The 20,212-nt window shown below is 44.2% G+C and overlaps 1 protein-coding gene across 1 annotated transcript in view; it reads right to left on the bottom strand.

Annotated features, from left to right (window-relative positions):
- NPAS2 (neuronal PAS domain protein 2) overlaps positions 1 to 19,672 on the bottom strand; it is a 194,623-nt gene extending 174,951 nt beyond the window's left edge. Inside the window, exon 1 of the mRNA XM_038761890.1 lies at positions 19,617 to 19,672. The gene's annotated coding sequence lies outside the window, so the exon portion shown is untranslated. The remainder of the gene's footprint in view (positions 1 to 19,616) is intronic.
- Positions 19,673 to 20,212: the final 540 nt, after the last annotated feature.

The following is a 20,212-nucleotide window of genomic DNA, read 5'->3' as shown; positions in this document are numbered from 1 at the left end:
ATTGAATTAATGAATAAATGAATGCAGAACCACATTGAGTCATAATTCATCCTAATCCTAATCATCATTCATCATAATTCATGGGACAACCTGATCACCTTGTAACCTCCCCAGCGCTTAGAACAGTGCTTTGCACGTAGTAAGCGCTTAATAAATGCCGTAATTATTATTATTATTATCCTCTGCTACTAGGGAATGGTAGATCTGATAGCTATGTGTGTCTGTAGCCTTCTGAATTGACAATCAATCGGCTTTATGTTCCTTGTGCTTATTCTGAGCAAAGTTCTAAGCACTTGGGAGAGTACCACAGTAAATAGATATTATTCCTGTCTGGCCTGGTTAGTTGGCAAGAGTAATTGCTCTTGCAATTGCACACAGTAAGCGCTCAATAAATACGACTGAATGAATGAATGAATTGAATTACATTTGCCAAGTATCTTTCATTCTTTCCAAAGAACACTTGGCTCTGTGAGTTGGAAGATCCTAAGGGTCATTCTGGCGAGGTGAAACCGCCTTGGGAGCAAAGTTCATTCATTCATTCAATCGTATTTATTGAGCGCTTACTGTGTGCAGAGCACTGGACTAAGCACTTGGGAAGTACAAGTTGGCAACATACAATAATAATAATAATAATGGCATTTATTAAGCGCTTACTATGTGCAAAGCACTGTTCTAAGCGCTGGGGAGGTTACAAGGTGATCAGGTTGTCCCACGGGGGGCTCACAGTCTTCATCCCCATTTGACAGATGAGGTCACTGAGGCCCAGAGATGTCAAGTGACTTGCCCAAAGTCACACAGCTGACAATTGGCGGAGCTGGGGTTTGAACCCAGGGCCTCTGACTCCAAAGCCCGGGCTCTTTCCACTGAGCCATGCGGCTTCTCTAAAGAGCATATATATCTATATATAATAATGATGGTATTTGTTAAGCGCTTACTATGTGCAAAGCACTGTTCTAATTGTATCTTGTCCCTATTTATGATCAGGGACCCTTCAGGAGAGACAGAGAGAGAGATAACTGTTCACTGGGCTTTTTTTTTCCCCCACCAGTATCAAACACTGGCTATTATTCATTCATTAATTCATTCATTCAATCGTATTTCATTCAATCTGTGTGCAGAGCACTGGACTAAGCGCTTGGGAAGTCCAAGTTGGCAACATATAGAGACGATCCCTGCCCGACAGCGGGCTCACAGTCTAGAAGGGGGAGACAGAGAACAAAACAAAACATATTAACAAAATAAAATAAATAGAATAAATATGCACAAATAAAAGAGAGTAATAAATTAAGACAAGCTATAAAATATAAGAATGTGTAATATGTCATAAGCTAGAAATGCTGAGGCCATAGCGCGCATGCGCACACACGCACACACAAACATACACACAAATTCATTCATTCAATCGTATTTATTGAGCGCTTACTGTGTGCAGAGCACTGGACTAAGCGCTTGGGAAGTCCAAGTTGGCAACATGTAGAGATGGTCCCTACCCGACAGCGGGCTCACAGTCTAGAAGGGGGAGACAGAGAACAAAATAAAACATATTAACAAAATAAAATAAATAGAATAAATATGCACAAATAAAAAAGAGTAATAAATGAAGACAAGCTATAAAATATAAGAATGTGCAATATGTCATAAGCTAGAAATGCTGAGGCCACAGCACGCATGCGCGCACACACACACAAACACACACACACATTCATTAATTCAATAGTATTTATTGAGCGCTTACTGTGTGCAGAGCACTGGACTAAGCACTTGGGAAGTCCAAGTTGGCAACTTATACAGATGGTCCCTGCCCAACAGCGGGCTCACAGTCTAGAAGGGGGAGACAGAGAACAAAACAAAACATTATTATTATTATATATAATATATAATATAATACATAATATATATTATTGTTGTTATATGAACAAAATAAAATAAACAGAATAAATATGCACAGAGTAATAAATGAAGACAAGCTATGAAATATAAGAATGTGCAATATGTCATAAGCTAGAAATGCTGAGGCCATAGCGCACATGCGCACACACATACAAACACACACACTCATTCATTCATTCATTCAATTGTATTTATTGAGTGCTTACTGTGTGCAAAGCACTGGACTAAGCGCTTGGGAAGTACAAATTGGCAACATCTAGAGACAGTCCCTGCCCAACAGTGGGCTCACAGTCTAGAAGGGGGAGACAGAGAACAAAACAATATTAATAAAATAAAATAAATAGAATAAATATGCACAAATAAAATAGAGTAATAAATGAAGACAAGCTATAAAATATAAGAATGTGCAATATGTAATAAGCTATAAATGCTGAGGCCACAGAGTGTGCGCACACACACACACACACAAACACACACACACATTCATTCATTCAATCGTATTTATTGAGCGCTTACTGTGTGCAGAGCACTGGACTAAGCACTTGGGAAGTACAAGTTGGCAACATATAGAGACGGTCCCTGCCCAGCAGCGGGCTCACAGTCTAGGAGGGGGAGACAGACAACAAAACAAAACATTATTATTATTAAATATAATAACACAATATAATATAATATATAATACATATTATATGTTATTGATATTATATTAACAAAAAATAAATAGAATAAATATGCACAAATAAAATAGAGTAATAAATGAAGACAAGCAATAAAATATAAGAATGGGCAATATGTCATAAACTAGAAATGCTGAGGCCATAGCGCGCATGCGCACACACACAAACACACACACTCATTCATTCATTCAATCGTACTTATTGAGCGCCACTCTCTCTCTCTCTCTCTCTCTATATATATATATATATATATATCGGCTGCCACTAAGTCTAGAATTTTGTCTCTATCACTAGCTAAGAGTTCTGGATGAAAAAGAATTCCATCAATTTTCCAAAAAGCAACTGAGCTTTTAAAAACAATTGAAGAAGAAGGCGGCCCAGGTAGACAGAGGAATTAAGACGGATGGACGGACTAAGCCTATTCAAAGGTACTTTATGAAGAAAAGAAGGCTATTTCGTCTAAATTAGGCAAATATTTCATTAAGGTGGAAAAACAACTACCACAGTCAACTTCTACACCTGCAAAGACTCATAATTATATTACAGCCCCTTAATTAGTTTTATGATATTTTGTCACCTGTCTATTTGTTTTGCTTTGTTGTCTGCCTCCCCCTTCTAGACTGAGAGCCCATTGATCAATCAATCATTTATTGAGCACTTACTGTGTGCAGAGCACTGTACTAAGCGCTTGAGAAGTCCAAGTTGGCAACATCTAGAGACGGTCCCTACCCAACAGTGGGCTCACAGTCTAGAAGGGGGAGACAGAGAACAAAACAAAACATATTAACAAAATAAAATAATGATGGGTATCCATTGATGGGTAGAGACTGTCTCTGTTGCCAAACTGTACTTTACAAGCACTTAGTACAGTGCTCTGCACACAGTAAGTGCTCAATGAATACGATTGATTGAATGAATGAATGAATGAATGAACATCAAAACAAGTAAACAGGCATCAATATAAATAAATAGAATTATAGATATGTACATATATAGAGAAGCAGCGTGGCTCAGTGGAAAGAGCCCGGGCTTGGGAGTCAGAGGTCGTGGGTTCAAATCCCGGCTCTGCCACGTCTGCTGTGTGACCTTTGGCAAGTCACTTCACTTCTCTGAGCCTCAGTTACCTCATCTGTCAAATGAGGATGAAGACTGTGAGCCCCCCGTGGGACCACCTGATCACCTTGTATCCCCTCAGCACTTAGAACAGTGCTCTGCACATAGTAAGCGCTTAACAAATGCCATTATTATTATATCATTATTACATATACACAGCTGCTGTGGGGGGGAAGAGGGGGATAGAGCAAAAGGAGCAAGTTGGGGCAATGCGGAGGGGGGTGAGCTGAAGAAAAGGGGGGCTCAGTCTGGGAAGGCCTCTTGGAAGAGGTGAGCCTTAAGTAAGACTTTGAATGGGGAGGAAGAGTGATTGTTTGGTGGATTTGTGGAGGGAGGGCATTCCAGGCCAGAGGTAGGACATGGGCTGGGGGCGAGGACAGGACAGGCGAGAACGAGGCACGGTGAAGTGAGAAGGTTAGCAACAGAGGAGTGGAGTGTGCGGGCTGGGATGTAGAAGAAGAGAAGGGAGATGAGGAAAGAGGGGACAAGGTAATGGAGAGCTTCGAAGCCAACAGTGAGGAGTTTTTGCTTGATACGGAGGTTCACAGGCAACCACTGGAGATTTTTGAGGAGGGGGATGACGTGCCCAGAACGTTTCTGTAGAAAGATAATCCGGCAGCAGAGTGAAATATGGACTGAAGTGGGGAGAGACAGGATTTGGGAAGGTCAGAAAGGAGGCTGATGCAGTAATTCAGTAGGGATAGGATGAGTGACTGTATTAATGTGGGAGCGGTTTGGATGGAGAGGTAAGGGCAGATCTTGCAATGTTGTGAAGGTGAGACCAGCAGGCACTGGTGATGGATTAGATACTCCTAAACCTGCCCCTCCCAAGTCCCTGACATGATCTTCAAATATTCAAACAGGACTAAGAAGAGTCAAAATGATAGGTTTCTGGCCTATTCGCTCTTTCAGGCAGAAACTCCTCACCCTGGGCTTCAAGGCTGTCCATCACCTCGCCCCCTCCTACCTCACCTCCCTTCTCTCCTTCTCCAGCCCAGCCCGCACCCTCCGCTCCTCCACCACTAATCTCCTCACTGTACCTCGCTCTCGCCTGTCCCGCCATCGACCCCTGGCCCACGTCATCCCCCGGGCCTGGAATGCCCTCCCTCTGCCCATCCGCCAAGCTAGCTCTCTTCCTCCCTTCAAGGCCCTGCTGAGAGCTCACCTCCTCCAGGAGGCCTTCCCAGACTGAGCCCCTTCTTTCCTCTCCCCCTCGTCCCCCTCTCCATCCCCCCGTCTTACCTCCTTCCCTTCCCCACAGCACCTGTATATATGTATATATGGTTGTACATATTTATTACTCTATTTATTTATTTATTTATTTTACTTGTACATTTCTATCCTACTTATTTTATTTTGTTGGTATGTTTGGTTCTGTACTCTGTCTCCCCCTTTTAGACTGTGAGCCCACTGTTGGGTAGGGACTGTCTCTATGTGATGCCAATTTGTACTTCCCAAGTGCTTAGTACAGTGCTCTGCACAAAGTAAGCGCTCAATAAATACGATTGATTGATTGATTGATTTGAAGTTTGCCCCCACTCCAGTCCTCATCATCCCCTAAAATTTCTGCCTCCCTTTTGACCCCACAAACGAAATGTTGACACACGGGGCCAGAGGTGAAGTTTCCAATTTTCAATATTTTCAGGAAACTTGTTTCTATGATGTCAGTTACTGGGTGCTGGGGTTGGTCCTGAGCATTCTATTGAACATAAAAAAAAATTAAGGCTTCGCCTCCAAGGCGATGATGTCAGAAACCTCAGGTTTGTCAGAAACCTCAGGTTTGCCGACTTTCAGGAGCTTACTGATTGTTCCTGGGTTCTTCAGACATTGTTTGGCATTTGTTTGCTTCTGCAACCACCTCTATAGAGATATATTGAGATTTTCAAGGATTTGAAGAAGCTATGTGGAGCTGTGTGCTCACAAAAGATTAGAATTCTGTTCATCCCCAATAGGGAATTATCACTGGGAGTAGTAGAGTCATAATAATAATTTTTATTAATAATAATAATATTTTATTTTACTTGTACCTATCTATTCTATTTATTTTATTTTGTTAGTATGTTTGGTTTTGTTCTCTGTCTCCCCCTTTTAGACTGTGAGCCCACTGTTGGGTAGGGACTGTCTCTATATGTTGCCAACTTGTACTTCCCAAGCGCTTAGTACAGTGCTCTGCACACAGTAAGCGCTCAATAAATACGATTGATTGATTAAAAAAAATAATAAATGCAATTTTGGTATCTTTTGAGTGCTTACTAGGCTAAGCACTTAAGTAGATACAGTTCAGGTAGATTAGACACAGGCTTTGTCTCACCTCAAAGGTGGGAGAGCTGAAAGGATGTGAGCGGATAAGCTTTCCAAGACAGAGTCAGTGGAAGAAGGAGAGCTAATGATAGAGACTAAGAGGAAGTGAGTAGCATGTCAGTAAATTCAAGTTTGGGTAGTATGGTCCAGTGGAAAGATCATGGGTCCGGGAATCAAAGAACATGGGTTCTAATCCTGGTTCTGCCACACGTCTGCTGTGTGACCTTGGGTAAGCACTTAAATTCTGTGTGCCTCTGTAAAAACGGGATTCAAACCGCCTTCCTCCTACTTAGGCTGAGCCCCATGAAGGACATGGGCTGTGTCCAACCTGATTAACTTGTATCAACCTTAGCGCTTATAACAGCGCTTGAAGGGACTTAGATAGTAATAATAATAAGTCACTTCAAAGTAGCTAAGAGATCAAGGGCAATTAACAGCAGCATGGCTCAGTGGAAAAAGCCCGGGCTTTGGAGTCAGAGGCCATGGGTTCAAATCCCGGCTCCACCACTTGTCAGCTGTGTGACTTTGGGCAAGTCACTTCACTTCTCTGGGCCTCAATTCCCTCATCTGGAAAATGGGGATGAAGACTGTGAGCCCCTCATGGGACAATCTGATTACCTTGTATCTCCCCCAGCGCTTAGAACAGTGCTTTGCACATAGTAAGCGCTTAACAAATACCAACATTATTATTAATTATGACAAACTCCATCTCATTAGCCTTGTCAAAGGACAGTCACTGGAGGCTTTGGTGATTGCATTTTCAACTGCTTCTTCTGTTATCATATCACGTTCCTCACAGATTGATGACCGATATCGCTTCCTAATTCTCTAACAGCATTCTAGAAAAAACACGTGGTGAAAGCAAATCAATCAATGGTATTTATTGAGTGCTTACTATGTGCAGAGCACTGTACTAAATGCCCGGGAGACTAAACAATATGAAAGAATTTTATATATGCATAGAAATATAATTATTCTTGTTTTGTTTTTAAAGAAAATGTAGAGAATACTTAGCTTTAAAGCTAACAACTGAGTGTCCTGGGAGAAATTAGAGAAGCAGCGTCGCTCAGTGGAAAGAGCCTGGGCTTTGGAGTCAGAGGTCGTGGGTTCGAATCCCGGCTACACCACATGCCTGCTGTGTGACCTTGGGCAAGTCACTTCATTTCTCTGAGCCTCAGTTCCCTCATCTGTAAAATGGGGATTAAGACTGTGAGCCCCGTGTGGGACAGCCTGATCACCTTGTATCCCCCCAGCCCTTAGAACAGTGCTTTGCACATAGTAAGCGCTTAACAAATGTCGTTATTTTTATTATTATTAAATTAGAGAGGCTATTGGAATAATAATAACAGTGGCATTTGTTAAGCACTCAAAGCCAGGCACTGTACTAAGCGCTGGGGTGGTTGTAAAGTAATCAGGTAGGACACAGTCACTATCCCACTAGAGGCGCACAGTCTTACCCCCCATATTTCAGATGAGGTAACTGAGGCACAGAGGAGTGACTTGCCCAAGGTCACACAGCAGACAAGTGGCAGTCAAGATAACAACCCAGGTCCTTCGGACTCCGAGGCCCATGCTCAATCCAGTAGGCCACACTGCTTCTCAGTTAAAAAAAGCAAATATAAATATTTTTTTCTCCAAAATATCTTCTTTAACCAGCTAGGAATACAACATTCTTCTGATAAGAGACCAGGCATGTCAACAAATATCCTTCAAAAAACAATTGAACATTATGACCTATTCATAGTCCAGGTTCGTACTGGCAAAGTGGAGAACTGAATCCATTTATCCTGTTACAGTAAGATGAAAAAACCTCTCTTTAAACCTCAATTATCTTGATATTTTGGGTGAAATTATTTGGATGAATGTCTCAGTACACTACTTCACTTTGCTAATGTAGTCATAAATTACAATTATGGGCAGGGAATGTGTCTGTTAATGTTGATATATTATACTTTCCCAAGTGCTTAGGACCGTGTCCTGCACACAGTAAGCACTCAATAAATATGATTGACTGACTAATGGTTATTTTACAATATATCTGATGTATTTTTCTTTTTCATTACACAAATAAAGCTCCCTTTACTTTTCTTAAACAATGTTCTTTTGAGCATATTTTCATTATTATTAATAGTAACTTATTATTAACTGTATAGTTTCATTAGGACTATTTTCTTTTCCCCTTCTCAGGATTGCACCTGGAGAGTTTCCATTACTCTATCAGTCTTGGCTATGGGAGGGAGAGTCAAGCATAGGCCTATCCATTCCATTTATAGCTTGAGTTTATGGAAAGCAGCATGGCATAATAGATAGAGCATAGGCCTGGGAATCAGAAGGTCTTGGGTTCTAATTCTGCCTCTGCCACTGGTCTGCTGTGTGACCTTGGGCAAGTCACTTAATTTCTCTGTGACTCAGTTATCTCATCTGGAAATTGGGGATGAGACTGTGAGCCCCACGTGGGACAGGCACTGTGTCAAACCCAATTTACTTGTATCCACCCCAGTGTCCGGCACATAGTAAGCACTTAAATGCCAGAATTATTATTATTTTTATAATTATTGTTGGGCAGTGGCTACTGAGTGGAAGGCAATCTGCTTCAAGTAAGAACTCACCTGCTCCTCATCTTGTCTCTTTCAGCTCCATTGCCTGGAACTTCCTCCCCCTTCAATCCAGCAGACACTGGTCTCTACATCTTCAAAACACCTCCTGCTATCATACCTCCTCCGGGAGGTCATCCCTGATTACTCTATCATCTCTCCACCCTATTTCCCCACTTCAGCATTTCCCTGTCATATAAGCACCTGCATACCCACCCCGCTCCCCACAGTTTTTATGTGTCGATCTTTTAAGCTCTATTATTTTCCTCTACCTGTAATGTATTTTAGTTTCTGTCTCCTCTCGTAGATTGTAAGCTCCTTGAGGGCAAGGATCAATTATGTCTACTAACTCTGCTGTAGTCTCCCAAATCCAAGTGAGAAGCAGCATGGCTCAGTGGAAAGAGCATGGGCTTGGGTCATTGGTTTTACACCCGGCTCTGCCACTTGTCAACTGTGCGACTTGGGCAGGTCACTTCTCGGTGCCTCAGTTCCCTCATCTGTAAAATGGAGATTAAGACTATGAGCCCCACGTGGGACAACCTGATTACCTTGTATCACCCCCAGTGCTTAGAACAGTGCTTGGCACATAGTAAGTGTTTAACAAATATCATTGTAATTATTATTATCATTATTATTATTAGTTCAGCTGCTCCACACAAAGTAAGGGTGCAATAAATACTTGACCTGATTGGAGTGGACAGAATAAAAATTGTATATTCTCTCAGGTTTACCAACTGCCATAAGCAGTTGGTTAGAGAAGTTAGAAGTTAGAGAAGCAGCGTGGCTCAGTGGAAAGAGCTCGGGCTTGGGAGTCAGAGATCACGGGCTCTAATCCCGGCTCCCCCACATGTCTGCTGTGTGACCTTGGGCAAGTCACTTCACTTCTCTGAGCCTCAGCTACCTCATCTGTAAAATGGGATTAAGAGTGTGAGCCCCACGTGGGACAACTTGATCACCTTGTATCCTCCCCAGCACTTAGAACAGTGCTTTGCACATAGTAAGTGCTTAACAAATGTCATCATCATCATCATCATCAAGCATTTTGACAAATGAAATAACTTAATGAATAATCATCCCTGTCTTCTGGCTTCCTTCCTTCTGTCTTTAAACATGCAAGCTCAAGTTTCCCCACATTGAAAAGCAAAAATCTCTAGTCACCACTTTCTCAAGCTCCATTTTCCTTCCTTTTGGGTTCCCTACCCATTCAAGCTGGGCTTTAGCTCCTTTATCATTATTACTGGATCTGTTCTCACAAGGTAAATTACACTGAGCAAATTAAATGGAGACATAAAAAATCAATACTTACTTTCACCTTGTTAATTCAGCAGTGTAATGCAATGCTGCATTTATGAAAAGAAGACCCACTTAGAATAATTCTCTCAAATTGTTCTGCTTAGATTTGGTTTTGCTTCCTTTTTTAAAAAAAAAAAACTGTTGGATAATTTCCTTTATAGGAAATGGTAGCACAAGGAACAACGAGTAGCTGTCATTAGGTGGCCAACCAACACATCTGCTGCGAATGTGCCGGCAAGATCGGGAGGGAGCTGATTGCAACCTAAATCTCTACAGATGACAGAGTATGTATTCACAGCTCTAGTGAAGGGAGCAGTAGAGGCTAATGAGAGAAAACAGCAATTGACAACCACACTCAATCAGCTCTTTCACACGTATTTATTCTCTCTCTTCTCCCACTGCACCTCAGTTCAAGCTAACCTCCTCACAGTACATCATTCTCATGTCTCTCACTGCTGATCTCTTGATCACGCCCTCACCACCATCCAAAACTCCCTTCCCCTTCACATCTGACAGAACATTGCTTTCTCCCTTCCCCAGAGGCCTTCTTAAATGACCCCTCCTCCAAGCAGCTTTCCCTACTTAATTTCTCATTCATTCATTCATTCAATCATATTTATTGAGCACTTACTGAGTGCAAAGCACTGTACTAAGCGCTTGGGAAGTACAAGTTGGCAACATACAGAGATAGTCCCTACCCAACAGTGGGCTCACAGTCTTATCTCCCCACTTTATATCTCCAAACTGTTCCTTCAGCCCTTCACTGCTTAGCAGCCATGTAGCACTTACAGATATATTTTAGATACTCCCTGGATCAATCAATGATGCTTATTGAGCACTTGCTGTGTTATAAACACTGAACTAAGTACTGGGGAGAGTACAATATACAATATTGTATATTAACAGCATTGGTAGACCCTTTCCCTGCCCACAGTTATTTTAGGATCTAGAGGGGGATGCTTATTGAATGCTAGATGGGATGTTTGTTGAATGTTTGATGTTCTTGTCCAATGTTCACTGGGAATTAACTACTTCTCATGTCTGTGTACCTGTCTTTGGTAATCTTTGATCCCACTGATCAGTGTCACATAAATTTTATAGAAACAGACGGCACACAGCTACTGTAATTCAGTTTTGGAAAAAACAAAAACAAAAAAAGTGAATGTGCTGTGTAATCTAAGTACTTAGACTACTCCCTCCTATCAGCAGTTTATTTATGTATCAGTTTCCCTGCTTTATTGTAAACTCCTGGAGGGCAGAATTCTATTGTACGCTTCCAGGCACTAAGTACAGTGCTCTGCACAAAGTTGGTACTCAACAAATGCAATTGACTGAGTGATTTTAATGAAATATAAAAAGGGAGTGGGATTTGAATGATCCAGTTTGGCGATTTACATTGATTTAATTATCCAGATACTTGTGCGGCAGTCATTCATTCATTCATTCAATCATATTTATTGAGCGCTTACTGTGTGCAGAGCACTGTACTAAGTGCTTGGGAAGTACAGGCCGGCAACAGAGACAGTCCCTACCCAATAACGGGCTCACAGTCTAGAAGGGGGTCCACTTTATGCTAAAATTCTTTGATTAGTGAAGTAAAGATGGTTACGGTCTGGCACTTTTCCTAACCCAACATGAAGAGACTGGCAATTTTTCAATAAACTTGGGCAATGAATACAGATTATTTGGGTCCTAAATAACCTACTCTGTCTCTGCAGATTAATTTCACTACATGGCCTAGTGGATAAAACACAAGCGTGGGAGTCAGAAGGATCTGGGTTCTAATTCCAGCTCCTCCCCTTGTCTGCTTTGTGACCCTGGGCAAGTCACTTAACTTCTCTATGCCTCAGTTACCTCATCTGTAAAATGGGGATTACAGTACAGTGCTCTGCATACAGTAAGCACTCAATAAATACGATTGATTGATTGATTAAGACTGTGAGCCCTATGTGGGACAGGGCCTATAGCCAACCTGACTAGCTTGTATCTACCCCAGGGCTTTGAACAGTGTTTGACACATAGTAAGTACTTAACAAATACCATCGTCATTATAATAATTTTGAATGTGTCTACTCTGGGCAAACTGCTGAACTGAATACCAGGGGTCGTTAGGGATGGGGAGGAAGCAACATCATCATCATCCACATCCATATTAGAACACCCGGCCGTAAGCAGAGCACAGTAGGGAGTTATAACAGAAGAATAAAACATAGGTCTTACCCTTATGGTGCAAAAGTGGGAGAAAGGTCAAAACATACAGATGCACACACAGTTAGATTTCAAGGTACCCTTATCAGAACAGAAACCTAGGGATATAACAAAGAGGATTAAAATGGGTGAATGGTGGGGAAGCAGGAGCGAATGGCTTGAGGACATTGAGAGTTGATCTTTAGTAGAATTATAAAGGAAGGACAGGCTCCAGGTTGTGTTCAATGGTCGGAGAGAGAGAGTTGTGAACAGGGGTAGCGACTAGGTTTGCTTGGGCTGATTAGAGAACAGGGCTAGGCTGTAGTGGGAAAACAAGTTAGGTTTTTCAGAAGACAGTTGATAGAAAGTCTTTAAGCAGTTGAAAGAGAGTCTCTAAACCCAAAGTCGGGAGCTTTCATTTTATCCTAGCTGAAACAGGAAGGCACTCTAGGCAACTGAGGAGGAGTAACCACGTTTGATGGATGTCTGAGAAACAGGATTTGCACCCTGTGTGGAGGAAAGATTAGAATGGGGTACAGCTGAGGGCAGGGAGACTGATGAGGGAACTATTTTGGTAGCTGGACTTGACTAGGGCTTGAACCAGGGCTTTAGGTGTGGCTTAGGGGTAGAGAGGAAGAGGCCTAGATCACGAAATCCTTATAGAGGAGGAATCGGTAGGATCTGGTGGGTAAAGGAGAGCTGAAAAACAGAGGTATTTATAAAGTTACAAGTGAGGATTGTTGAGAACCAACATGCAGCCAGTAGTGAAAGGGAGAGCTATGAGAAGGTGGAGTTGAAGGTGAAATGGAAAGTTAGGTAAGACGAGGAATTCAGTTTTTGACCGGTTCCCATTTGAGGCAGCAGCAAGATATCCAAGTGGTTATGTCTTAGTGACAAGATGAACTTGGAGGCTGGATGGGAAGAATGTTAACAGCTCTGGCTCAGGAATCATCCATGTAATGGTGCAATTGAAATCAGCTGCCTGTACAATTATTATGATTATTATCATTGTTGTTGTTGTATTTGTTAAGCACTTATGATATGTCAGGCACTCTTCTAAGTGCTGGGGGAGATGCAAGTTAATCAGGTTAGACACAGTCCTACGTGGGGCTGCCAGTCCAAGTAGCAGGTGAACAGGTATTTAATCCCGACTTTGCAGTTGAGGAAACTGGGGCCCAGAGAAGTTAAGTGAATGAGCTCAGAGAGAGAACGAGCAACCTAGCAATAATAAGGAACCCAGATCTACACCTTAAGGGACCCCAGTGAGAAAGGTTGAGAAGATGTGAAGGAAATAGGGAAGGAGAATTTAGAATACTAATAGTCATAATGGTATCTGTTAAGCATTTACTACGTGTCAATACTGCTCTAAGCCCTGGGGTAGATACAGTTAATCATGTTGGACACAGTCCCTTGATCACTTGGGACTCTCAGTCTAAGCAGAGGGGAGGACAGGTATTGAATTCCCATTTTACAGTTGAGGAAAGTGAGGTATACAGAATAATAATAAAATAACTGTGGTGTTTGTTAAGCTCTTGCTATGTATCAAGAACTGTACCTAGCACTGAAGTAGATACAAGAAAATCGGGCCCTACATGGGGCTCACAACCTAAGTAGGAGGGAGAACAGGTGCTAGAAGCGGGAGGCAGACAACAAAACAAAACATGTGGACAGGTGTCATCTGAATCCCCATTTTTGCAAATGGGGAAGTAAGGAACTGAGGCACAGAGAAGTTAAGGGACTTTCCCAGCATCACACAGCAGGCGAATGGCAAGCTAGGATTAGAACCCATTCATTCATTCTTTCATTCCTTCAATCGTATTTATTGAGCACTTCCTCTGTGCAGATTCATTCATTCATTCAATCGTATTTATTGAGTGCTTACTGTGTGCAGAGCACTGTACTAAGCGCTTGGGAAGTACAAGTTGGCAACAGATAGAGACGGTCCCTACCCATCAGTAGGCTCACAGTCTAGAAGGGGGTGTACGAAGCACTTGAGAGACTACAATATAACAATAAACAGACACATTGCCTGTCCACAATCAATCAATCAATCATATTTATTGAGGGCTTCCTGTGTGCAGAGCACTGTACTAAGCGCTTGGGAAGTACAAGTTGGCAACATCTAGAGACGGTCCCTACCCAACAGTGGGCTCACAGTCTAGAAGGGGGAGACAGGGAACAAAACCAAACATACTAACAAAATAAGGGGAGGCAGACATTAAAGTAAATAAATAAATTACATATGTGGACTTAAATTACATAAAGTAAATTAAATAAATAAAATTAAAATAAAATAAATTTAATTTAATTGTTTAAACTATTTAATTAAATAATTAATAATTACTGATTAATTAAATTATTTAAATTATTATATAAATAAATAAAATTACATAAGTGCTGTGGGGCTGGGAGGGGGATGATTTAAGGGAGCAAATCGGGGTGATGCAGAAGTGACTGGGAGAAGAGGAAAGCAGGGCTCAATCAGGGAAGACTTGGAAGAGGGGGAGAGTGATTCTCTGTCGGATTTGAGGTGGGAGGGCGTTCTAGGCCAGAGGCAGGATGTGGGTGAGGGGTCGGTGGCAAGACAGATGAGACTGAGGTACAGTGTGAGAAGGCTGGCATTAGAGGAGCGAAGTGTGAGGGCTGGATTGTAGTAGGAAAGCGAGGTGAGGTAGGAGGGGGCAAGGGAATTGAGGAGTACTTTAAAGCCAGAACCTCTGACTCCGAGGCCACCAAGCCAAGCCTCCTTGTAGTCTCCAGGGTCCCTCCTGCAGGACTGCAAACCTCCAACTTGCAACTTGTAAATATGTTTGTCCATAATTATTACTCGATTTATTTATTTATTTTACTTGTACATATCTATTCTATTCATTTTATTTTGTTAATATGTTTGGTTTTGTTCTCTGTCTCCCCCTTCTAGACTGTGAGCCCACTGTTGGGTAGGGACCGTCTCTATATGTTGCCAACTTGGACTTCCCAAGCGCTTAGTACAGTGCTCTGCACATAGTAAGCATTCAATAAATATGACTGATTGATTGATTGATTGATTGACCAGTCAGGTCACTGTGGACCCTCAGTCCCCACCTCCAGTAAGAGAATCAGGTTAAGAGCATAAGGCCTTAACAATGCTGTTCTTGGGTCAAACCAACCAGCCTAAGATTCTGTCTTTGACAGCAGCAGCAAAAAATGATCGGAAGAACACCATGATGCTAACCCTCACTAACGACCGCCTTCGTGACTATGGATGCACAATGCAATAGCCAATCAATCAATTAATCAATCGACCACATTTATTGAGCTCTTACTGAGTGCAAAGCACTGTATTAAGTGCTTGAGGAGTACATTGCTATTGTTTTTGATGCTAACCCTCACTAACGACCACCTTCGTGACTATGGATGCACAACACAACATCCAATCAATCAATTAATCAATCGACCACATTTATTGAGCTCTTACTGAGTGCAAAGCACTGTATTAAGTGATTGGGGAGTACATCGCTATTGTTTTTGATGCTAACCCTCACTAACGACCACCTTCGTGACTATGGATGCACAACACAACATCCAATCAATCAATTAATCAATCGACCACATTTATTGAGCTCTTACTGAGTGCAAAGCACTGTATTAAGTGCTTGGAGAGGACATCGCTATTGTTTTCTTCTAACAACTCCCACTGTGGTACTATGCATCTGCCTAAATCCTTCTGAACATTGATTGCTAAGAAGGTATAAAGGATCTCTTATCCACGGATTTATCCAAGCCCTACTCAACTTCCTGCAGCCTGATCAATTTCCTGAAGTGGGAAATTAGGTAAAGGCGTGTTTTGGATCATTTCGAACCTAGAGGTTTCAGCAATTCTGGATTCACACTCTCTGTACCCTTCACGATGATGCAAATTTTAACCACGTCTCACAGCCTTTGTCTTTCCAAACTAGTCAGAACGTCTTCAATCTATCCTTCTGAAGAAACTTTTTCACCCACCTTGGCTTGCCTTTTCTGTACCTTCTCCAGGTCTCCAGCAAAAGCTTCAGATGGAAAGAAAACAAGGAGACAGAGGGGAAAATGGAGCCTGGCGCTACAAACACTAAGTACAACACCACATGGTACAACCATTTTCTGTACCCAATGTGGCCAGGATAGCAGGCTTCATATTGGCAAATACAACCACTCACACACTCCTAGGTGAACCTCACCCTCAGTGGTGTCTTCCATTACGAAAAACAACTAAGTATATATTGTCACAGTGACAAGAAAAGACTGTTGTTTGATTGACATACCCTTCTACATTGCTTGCACCTAAAGGTAGCTCCTTGCTGCATTAATCCATTTTTTCCATACAATCCTGCCTCTTACAATCCTGACCTTTGAAAATTCTTTGCAGGAGAAGAACGAGTCCTCTGCCTTTAACTGCCCCTGAGAGTAGGCTGGTCTGCCTGTTGCGGTACTCTCCCTCCATACGTGCCCACAGTCTACTGCTTCATTCTGCTGTTGGAGACGGTGCTTAACTATGTCTTTAAATTGTTTATTGTCAAAACAAGTTACGCAGTCTGCAACTTCCCTCCAAAAGAGTCTCATATTCATTCATTCATTCATTCATTCATTCATTCAATCGTATTTATTGAGCGCTTACTGTGTGAAGAGCACTGTACTAAGCGCTTGGGAAGTACAAGTCGGCAACATATAGAGACGGTCCCTACCCAACAGCGGGCTCACAGTCTAGAAGGGGGAGACAGGGAAAAAAAAAAACATGTGGACAGGTGTCAAGTCATCAAAATAAATAGAAATAAAGCTAGATTCATTCATTCATTCATTCAATCGTATTTATTGAGCGCTTACTGTGTGTAGAGCACTGTACTAAGCGCTTGGGAAGTACAAGTTGGCAACATATAGAGACGGTCCCTACCCAACAGCGGGCTCACACAATAGGGAAGCAGTGTGGCTCAGTGGAAAGAGCTCAGGCTTGGGAGTCAGAGGTCATGGGTTCTAATCCCATAATGCCATAATCATATAGATGCCAAACCAGTCCTGACTAATTTTTTGCATTTTTAGATTGGCCTAAATCATCCCTCATGCCTATCATAATTTCTTCTTGAAGGGAAGAAGAGATTCAAAAGAAGACAGATCTGAGAAGATTTTTGTCTGCTTTCTAATAGGGGAAGCTTCGTGGTTTCATTTATCAGAATAGCACTCCATGATTTAGTAAGTGGTATTCTCTAGTGCATTTGAATACGGACCACTGACTTTGGCTTCCTCCTGTAGGATGTACAGAGAGGCCCAGGGGAATTCCCTCTCCCTCCCTCAATCCCTCAATTCCTCTGCCCCAACTATGCAGCGTGGCTCAGTGGAAAGAGCACGGGCTTTGGAGTCAGAGGTCATGGGTTCAAATCCCGGCTCTGCCACTTGTCAGCTGTGTGTCTTTCGGCAAGTCACTTAACTTCCCCGGGCCTCAGTTCCCCCATCTGTAAAATGAGGATGAAGACTGTGAACCCCCCGTGGGACAATCTCATCACCTTGTAACCTCCCCTGTGCTTAGAACAGTGCTTTGCACATAGTAAGCGCTTAATAAAGGCTATCATTATTATTATTATTATGCTGCCTGTTCCCCTGGATTCTTTGAACTCTGCTGGTTCTGGCTCACCCAGACTGACAGAGGGGTGGGTTGGGGGAAGAGATGGGATGGAGAGTGGTGGATGGGTGAGGGGGTCCACCGGGCAAAACCTGAGCTGCTCTCTCCATGTTCCTGGTGCTGGGCTCATCCGGTAAGCATCAGATATACATCTCATGGAATCACGACTTAAACAAAGCTTTCTTCTGAACAAAATTCAGTCCAAAATACCACACACTTGCCTGATTCTGGCAAGAGATTTGTGCCGTCACTGGAACCCAAATGCACTGCTAAATAACAGAAAGAGAAACGTACTTTTCCATTTCACAGACGGCTGTTCAGAGACTTAACACCTGTTGGGCTTCTACTCGGGGCTGAGTCTAATAATGCCTACCAGTTTTAATCGAGGTTTTCCAGAGTTTTGGGGGATGTGGAGTTCTTCGGGGTGTTTAAGCAACTCCTTTCCGCCTTAACAGTTCTAACTATAATTACCACAGAATCACTGTAATGAAAGCAAACTTTACTTCTGGGTGCACACAGGTAAGAAGTGGCAGGTTGGGAGGTGGCTTTTTTGTTTGGGGGTTAGGGTGGTTTTGGGCCCCAGAGACACCTGTGCAATCAATCCAGTCTCCTGGCTCTTCTCGAAAATGAAGGCCTGCCGCAAACCCACCTCCATCAGCCCACCCGCCATCCGCCCATCCACCCCAGCGCTGATCTGCCAGCCGGGAGGACTGGAGGGAAGAGGAGGAGTAGGAGAAGGAGGCAAAGAAGGAGGAGGGGGAATAAGGAGGAAGCAAAGAAGTGGGAGTAGGAAGAGGGGGGACAGGAGAAGGGAGAGGAGAGGAAAGGAAGGAGAGGAAGGGAGAGGTGAAGGGAAAGCAGGAGGAACAGAAGGGGAGGAGGAGAAGGAGGAAGAGGAGGAGAAGGAGGCAAGGAAGGAGGACGGGAATAAGAGGAGGAGGCAAAGGAGTGGGAGTAGGAAGAGGGGGAACAGGAGAAGGGAGAGGAGAGGAAAGGAAGGAAAGGAAGGGAGAGGTGAAGGGAAAGCAGGAGGAAGAGAAGGGGAGGAGAAGGAGGAGGAGGAGGAGAAGGAGGCAAGGAAGGAGGAGGGGGAATAAGAGGAGAAGGCAAAGGAGTGGGGGTAGGAAGAGGGGGAACAGGAGAAGGGAGAGGAGAGGAGAGGAAGGGAAAGGCGAAGGAAAAGCAGGAGGAAGAGAAGGGGAGGAGGAGGAGGTAGAGGAGGAGAAGGAGGCAAGGAAGGAGGAGGGGGAATAAGAGGAGTAGGCAAAGGAGTGGGGGTAGGAAGAGGGGGAACAGGAGAAGGGAGAGGAGAGGAAAGGAAGGAGAGGAAGGGAGAGGCGAAGGGAAAGCAGGAGGAAAAGAAGGGGAGGAGAAGGAGGCAAGGAAGGAGGAGGGGGAATAAGAGGAGGAGGCAAAGGAGTGGGGGTAGGAAGAGGGGGAACGGGAGAAGGGAGAGGAGAGGAAAGGAAGGAGAGGAAGGGAGAGGCGAAGGGAAAGCAGGAGGAAAAGAAGGGGAGGAGGAGAAGGGGGAAGAGGAGGAGAAGGAGACAAGGAAGGAGGAGGGGGAATAAGAGGAGGAGGCAAAAGAGTGGGGGTAGGAAGAGGGGGAACAGGAGCTGGGAGAGGAGAGGAGAAGAAGGAAAGCAGGAGGAAGAGAAGGGGAGGAGGAGAAGGAGGAGGAAGAGGAGGAGGAGAAGGAGGGCGTGCGGCGGGGCCCTGAGGCGCAAGGGCCGGCCCCGAGGCTTGGGCCGGGCCGGGCTAGGCCGTCCTCGCCCCTGTTCCCCGAGCTGGGGCCGGCGGGCCGGGAGCCCCCGGGGCCCCCGGAGCCCCCCGACGCCCCCCGACCCATCCCGCGGCTCCCTCCGCTCCTCCCTCCGCGGCTCCCTCCCTCCCTCCCTCCGCTCCGCCCTCCGCGGGCCTCAGTTCCCTTACCTCCCGCTCTCCTCCCGCCGGGGGCCGGACTCTGGCGGCGGCAAACTCGGCCGCCTGCACGCTCTCCGCCTCCTCTTCCTCCTCCTCCTCCTGCTTTCCCTTCGCCTCTCCCTTCCTCTCCTTCTTTTCCTCTCCTCTCCCTTCTCCCGTCCCCCCTTCCTACTCCCACTCCTTTGCCTCCTCCTCTTATTCCCCCTCCTCCTTCCTTGCCTCCTTCTCCTCCTCTTCTTCCTTCTCCCCCTCTCCTTCTCTTCCTCCTGCTTTCCCTTCGCCTCTCCCTTCTCCCGTTCCCCTTCTTCCTACCCCCACTCCTTTGCCGCCTCCTCCTATTCCCCCTCCTCCTTCCTTGCCTCCTACTCCTCTTCCTCCTTCTCCCCCTCTCCTTCTCTTCCTCCTGCTTTCCCTTCGCCTCTCCCTTCTCCTGTTCCCCCTCTTCCTACCCCCACTCCTTTGCCGCCTCCTCCTATTCCCCCTTCTCCTTCCTTGCCTCCTTCTCCTCCTCTTCCTCCTCCTTCTCCTCCTCCCCTTCTCTTCCTCCTGCTTTCCCTTTGCCTCTCCCTTCCTCTCCTTCCTTTCCTCTTCCTACCCCCACTTCT

The sequence above is a fragment of the Tachyglossus aculeatus genome, chromosome 20, assembly GCF_015852505.1.
Source record: "Tachyglossus aculeatus isolate mTacAcu1 chromosome 20, mTacAcu1.pri, whole genome shotgun sequence".
Lineage (NCBI taxonomy): Eukaryota > Metazoa > Chordata > Mammalia > Monotremata > Tachyglossidae > Tachyglossus > Tachyglossus aculeatus.
This window is presented reverse-complemented; position numbering and strand designations above follow the sequence as displayed.